This window comes from Musa acuminata, chromosome BXJ2-9 (genome assembly GCF_036884655.1).
Source record: "Musa acuminata AAA Group cultivar baxijiao chromosome BXJ2-9, Cavendish_Baxijiao_AAA, whole genome shotgun sequence".
In the NCBI taxonomy this organism is placed as follows: Eukaryota; Viridiplantae; Streptophyta; class Magnoliopsida; order Zingiberales; family Musaceae; genus Musa; species Musa acuminata.
Genome location: NC_088346.1, coordinates 38,483,969 through 38,490,672, shown reverse-complemented (window position 1 = coordinate 38,490,672; position 6,704 = coordinate 38,483,969). Strand labels below are relative to the sequence as shown.

Here is a 6,704-nt window from a genome sequence, read left to right as displayed (position 1 = left end):
GTAAATGTGAAAATTACTAATTTCGAAAGGATTTATGTACATAATTATGCCTTTAAATTAAGATATGGAGCATGTTCATATGCTTTTATCGTATTGAGAGATTTTGCCACGAGAGGTTTTTGGTGCGGCGGTATCCCAAATAATGATATATTATTGTTGTACGTAGAGAGGTTTTGCCGCCGTTGAGACAAGGTTTAGATGATGTGGGCGTCAAAAGGGTCGGTTATCCGGCATCACTGACGTTCAAGTGTCGCGTGTAAAGAGGATTATTTCAAGGCGCGCTCTTTCTCTCTCGCCCATTGATGCAAACAGATGTGTGGCGATCCTACCCACCGCGACAAGCTTCTTTCCGGCCACTCCAAACATCTGAGTTCCTTCTTCCCCCGCTGCTTCTCCCTCCGCCGCCTCCGGCAGCTACACACCCAACTCTTCCTCTATGGTCTCCACCACTCCGCCGTCTTCGGCTCCCGCCTCGCCCACGCCTACTTCGAGCTCGACGCTCCCCGACACGCCCAGCAAGCGTTCGACCAAATCCACATGAAGACGCCCCATTCCTGGAACACCATGCTCTCCGGCTACTTCAGCACCCACAACCTCGCCGACCTCCTGCGTCTCTATAAGATCTCCCGCGCCCGGAACCACAGGCCTGATACCTTCAGTTTGGCCTTCGGCCTGCGAGCTTGCGTCGGCCTCTTTCTGTTCGACTTCGGGAGGTCGATTCACTCGGAAGCCATCCGATCCAACCTCGATCTAGCTGAGTACGTGGTTGTCCCTCTCATCAACATGTATGTCGAATTGGGCACTATGGAGGACGCCGAGAAGGTCCTCCGCCGGGTTCCTCCGGGGATTCCCACAGTTTGGGGTCTCATGATGAAAAGCTACGTCATGGCGTCGTTGGACGTCAAAATCTTCGATTTGTTCCATCAGATGAAGGAGTTGGGACATGAACTGGATCAACTTTCTGCCGTTTATTTGGTTCGTGCTTGCGGAAACATTCAAGCAGCCAAGGCGGGGTGTATGCTTCATGCCATCTGTTTGAAGAAGAACTTCCTGGAGGCATGTATCCACTTGCAGACCTCACTCGTCGACATGTATGGTAAGAGCGGAATGGTTGATTCGGCAAAGAAGATGTTCGACGAAATGCCCTGCAAGGATGTCGTCACATGGAGCTCGATGGTTGCGAGCCTGGTCCAGTGTGGTAGAGCCTGGGAGTCGCTTCACCTTCTTCGTGACATGTTTGACCAGTCGATTTTGCCGAACGCAGTCACTCTTGCCAGTGCCCTCCTTGCGTGCTCAAACCTGGGGGCTTTGCAGCAGGGTAAGAGTGTGCACGCCTACATGGTCCGCAACAATGTTGAACTGGATGTGGTGAGTAATACTGCTCTCCTTGACATGTATGCAAAATGTGGATCCATGGAGGTTGCTCACAAGGTCTTCGCTGATATGCCGGAGAGGAATGTGTTCTCTTGGAGTGCAATGATCGGAGGGTTGGGCATGCACGGGATGTGCTCAAGAGCTCTGGAACTTTTTGAGCACATGAAGTCTGAGAATCTCGCACCCAATTCTGTCACGTTCGTCGCAGTTTTATCTGCTTGTAGCCATTCTGGTAGGGTCGAAGAAGGGCGTCGCTACTTCAAGTCCATGACTGAGGATTACAAACTAAATCCGAAGCACGAGCACTACACCTGCATGGTTGATCTTCTTGGGCGAGCTGGGCTATTGGAGGAAGCCGAATCTTTGATCAAGGAAATGCCAATAGAGGCTGGTCCTAGTGTTTGGGGAGCTTTCTTGGGTGCCTGTCGAATCCACAAGCAGATAGACAAGGCAAAACAAGTGGCCGATAAGCTCTTTGTCTTGGAGCCTGATCAACGCGGGCCACCTGTGCTGCTTTCAAACATTTATGCCACAGCTGAAATGTGGGACATGGTGAAGAACACAAGAGAGTTGATGAGCAAAAGGGACCTGCAAAAGACAGTCGGCTTCAGCACAATTGAGGTTGACAAGAGAGTCTACGTTTTCGATGCAATTGGCAGAACGAGAGCATCGTTGAGCTCTGGCACAAGCTGAGTGGTGAGACGAAAGCATTAGATTATGTTCCACACTTTTATCTTTCGCACTTCATGATGTGGATGATGAGGCAAAGTAGGAGATGCTTTGCGGTCACAGCGAGAAGTTGGCAATGGTTTGTGGCCATCTAAAGACTAAAGATGGGTTGCCACCGAGGATAACAAAAAACTTGAGTGTGTGGAGATTGCCACATAGCCAGTAAATATATCTCCTTGATCACTGGAAGAGAGATAATAATGCGAGATTCTAAGAGATTTCATCGTGTCAAAGATGGATCTTTCTCCTGTGGGGATTACTGGTGTAATCAGTTTCAGTTCTTGTATTCTATATTCAAAATGATACGCAAGTCCTTTCTTTTCTTGACAAATTCGTCTACCAAGCATTTTATGTCCATCTGTTATAATTCTGTAGATGATTGAGAAAGAATCTTCTTGGTGCTAGATAACCGAATCTTGGTCCAAACCCGAACTTTATGAGAATGGGTTAGGTCAGGAAAATGTTATTTAGGTTAGCTCCGAATCAGCACAACTTTTAATGGAGATTGATCAACTTTATTGATAATGATTAGCATAAGAGTGGATGGTCAGACTTGATATGATAGAGATAACAGGGGAGAAGAAATTAAGATGAGTGAAGAGTCTTAACATTAGGATTTTATGCTTCAATAGTTATGTAATTAGTATAGATGATTCCAATGTTGAATTTATTGATCTTCTCCACCAAACTAGAATCTATTTCTTAGACCATTAGCATAATCTGATCATTATTGTGACACTCAACTTGCATTGTTTTCTTTTAATCAATATATTCTTTTACTCCCTATGTTTGAGTATGACATGAAACTAAACTAATGAAAGTTAATACAACAACAAGATCCATAAGAGGTCATATGTTTAGTTAAGTTTAAAATATTTAAATATTTATTTATAATTTATATTAAAAAAAATTTAGATCTTTCTCTATCTTTTCTCGTACCATTAATATTAATCATTTTACCTCAATACCATATCCGAAGATCTTTTAAGCACATCTCCATACTATCTTAAATGATTTTCTCTCATATTATAATATATCAAAGCGATACTTAGTTGTTCATGAATAAAAATATATCTTTTTCCATCTTTTCTATCAGTGCTATACATCTATCTCAACATTCTCATTTTGATAACAGAAACATTATATATATATATATATATATATATATATATATATATATATTCTTAACTACCCGACATTCATATCCATATTATTGGTCTCACAACTATCTTATAATTTTTTTTTTTTTAGTCTCAAAGCATCCGATGATCACACAAGACTTCTGACACCCTTTATCATTTTAATCATATTATTTTTATTCTATGAATAATATATTCATCCATCTCGTCGTTTTCTTGAATAATTGATCCAACATACCTAAAACTTTTACTAAAATAAACTTTTTCTCCATTCAAGTTAATTATATTCTCATATCTATTCTCATAACCACTAAGATTATATTTTATATATTTAGTTTTAGTCTTAATCTAAAATCTTTAGTTTCTAAGATTTACCTCCATAACTTAATGTATAATTAATTTTACTTAGACTCTCATCAACTAAGATAATATCATTTGTAAATAACATATACCATAGAGGTCATGATGTAAGCGACTACATTATCAATGTGAAAAGATATTGACTTAATCCAGATCCTCGATGTAATCCTATGCTAATATGAAACTCACTAGATACACTCCATATAGTTCTAAAACTAATAGCTATATTATCATACATATATTTAATAGCATTAATATAATTAGTCAATATACTTTTTATTTCTAAAAACCACAATAATAAATCTTTGGAAACTCTATCATACATTTTCTCTAAGTCAATAAAGATCATATATAAATTTCTTTTTCTCCTTATACTTTTTCATTAATTATCTTAATAAATAAATAACTTTTATTGTTGATCTCTAGGATAAAACCATATTAATTTCCAAATATATTTATTTCAAGTCTTATTCTATTTTCGATAATTTTTTTTCAAAGTTTCATAATATACCTCATGATTTTAATTCATCTATAATTTAAATAATTTTGTATGTCATCTTTATTTTTGTAAACTAGCACTAAAAAATATTTCTCCATTCATCAAACATTCTTTCAAATCCTATGATTTTATTAAGTAAGCTAATTAACCAAACTATCTTTAAACTTTTTTTATACCTCAATAAGGATACCATAGGCCTCACACTCTTAACTATTTTTATCTTCTTTAATGTATTTTTTTATTTAATTAGCTGTAATTTTATGAATAAAACATATGATTATTAAATTTGTTCCTATTATTTATCATTAAATCTAAGTCATGTGTGAAATATTTATTAAATAATTTATAAAAATAAAATTTTCATCTTTTTTTAGTCTCGTTATCATTAGCAAGTATTCTTTAATCTTCTTTCTAATATTGTCTAAATCCTTACATCTTTTTTTTTTTCTAGTCTTAGCAGTTTGATTTTTTTTTTCACCCTCTTTAGAACCTAATTTTAGTCTCTTATTTAGATTTTTATATCTTTTAATTTTTTTCTTATTTTTATAATTTTATCAATTATTAAAACATAATCTTTTTAGTAAAAATTGCTTTTTGAATTTCCTTGCACCATCATCAACTCTCTAAAAAATTGAGTCAAATTATATTGATAGGTCAAAAATTGACTGGTCTAGTAAAAATTGATTTGCAAGTTAATAGAGCATACAAAAAAAATGTCATTCAAAACCAAATCATATGCACTAAATACTGTAGCCAAAACAGCACATTCATTGTACACCAATATAATAATCTATCCTGATATAGTTCAGGATGGATTATATTCGTACAACTTCAAGTTCCAGACAGTTTAATGAACTTGTGAAAATATTACTTTATCCTTGTCTATCCTGAAAAATGTCACACTTAATAATCGTAACTATTTAGAAGCCAAAACAGCACATTCTTTTTACAACAATATAAGCAAAATCTGAATTTTTTTTTTTTTATGTATGATGAGACTAGCAAAAGAATCAGTGTCACTGGACAATTCATCTCGTTAATGGGTAAGAAAAGCAGAGAAACTAATTCACAGTTACGTACATATATACTTGAATGTTAAATGCTCAACATCAACTAAAGGTAAATCTATTGAAATCCCACAATCACCACAAGCAAGAGAAACGGGCAGCTCTGGAGAAAAAAGAAGTGGAAGGTCGTGAGAGCGAGGCTTACTCTTGGTATGCAGAGACGATAAAGACGGAGGCGAATTGGACTCTCTTGATGAATGACACAAACCCCATCGATCTCCTTCCCCCAACCTCCCAACGGAGCCCTCATAGGAGAAGACGGGATCCCTCGCTCGCTCTAACACAAACACAATCGATCTCCTTCCCCCAACCTCCCAACGAAGCACTCAAAGGAGTTGACGGGATCCCTCGCTCGCTCTAACGCAAACCCCATCGATCGCCTTCCCCCAACCTCCCAACGAAGCTCTCAAAGGAGAAGACGGGATCCCTCGCTCGCTCTAACACAAACCCCATCGATCTCCTTCCCCCAACCTCCCAACGAAGCACTCAAAGGAGTTGACGGGATCCCTCGCTCGCTCTAACGCAAACCCCATCGATCGCCTTCCCCCAACCTCCCAACGAAGCTCTCAAAGGAGAAGACGGGATCCCTCGCTCGCTCTAACACAAACCCCATCGATCTCCTTCCCCCAACCTCCCAACGAAGCACTCAAAGGAGTTGACGGGATCCCTCGCTCGCTCTAACGCAAACCCCATCGATCGCCTTCCCCCAACCTCCCAACGAAGCTCTCAAAGGAGAAGACGGGATCCCTCGCTCGCTCTAACACAAACCCCATCGATCTCCTTCCCCCAACCTCCCAACGAAGCACTCAAAGGAGTTGACGGGATCCCTCGCTCGCTCTAACGCAAACCCCATCGATCTCCTTCCCCGCAACCTCCCAACAAAGCTCTCAAAGGGGAAGACGGGATCCCTCTCTCGCTCTAACACAAACCCCATCGATCTCCTTCCCCCAACCACCCAAGGAAACTCCCACAGGGAAAGACGGGGCCCCTCGCTCGCTCTATTTAAAGACGAGGGTGCGGCTGCCACTGGAATCACGGAAATGCCACTGGGCAGGCCAAGCCATCGATTCGTGCCCCTGTGAGCTCGACAAATGGATCCGGACCGTCGGACAGTAATTAGAAGATTCTCCTTCGGTTAACGGTCTGCTAATTATTAAGTATGTGCGATGCAACTGTTAATGAAGTTGCAATACAACATGGCAAGCAAATGAGACACAATTAGCTTTCCTCAAAGCTGTCCTTTGAAAGTTCAGCTGACCACCCAATAGCTTCTCTCATCTCTCAAAGAGAGGAGGAAGAAAAGAAATACTTTAGTGTCACTCGACATAGCATTTGGTCTCATTCGTAACTTTTGGATTTGAATTTAGCAAAGAATTGTTATCTAGTCGTGTTCTGTATAACTCTAATCACATTATGCTGTTTGAAGTTGGGTAAGTTTCAGAATTGGCAAGAGAAAAGGTTGTGGACCATGGAGATTGTAGACATAAATCATTATTGATTGTTGTCGAAATGAAGCTTTCTGCTCCCTCAAAGTTT

General features: G+C 39.6%; 1 pseudogene; it reads left to right on the top strand.

The window, feature by feature from the left end:
- The first annotated feature begins 65 nt into the window (after positions 1-65).
- Positions 66-2,605, top strand: LOC135623399 (pentatricopeptide repeat-containing protein At1g06140, mitochondrial-like; annotated as a pseudogene).
- The last annotated feature ends 4,099 nt before the right edge of the window (positions 2,606-6,704 follow it).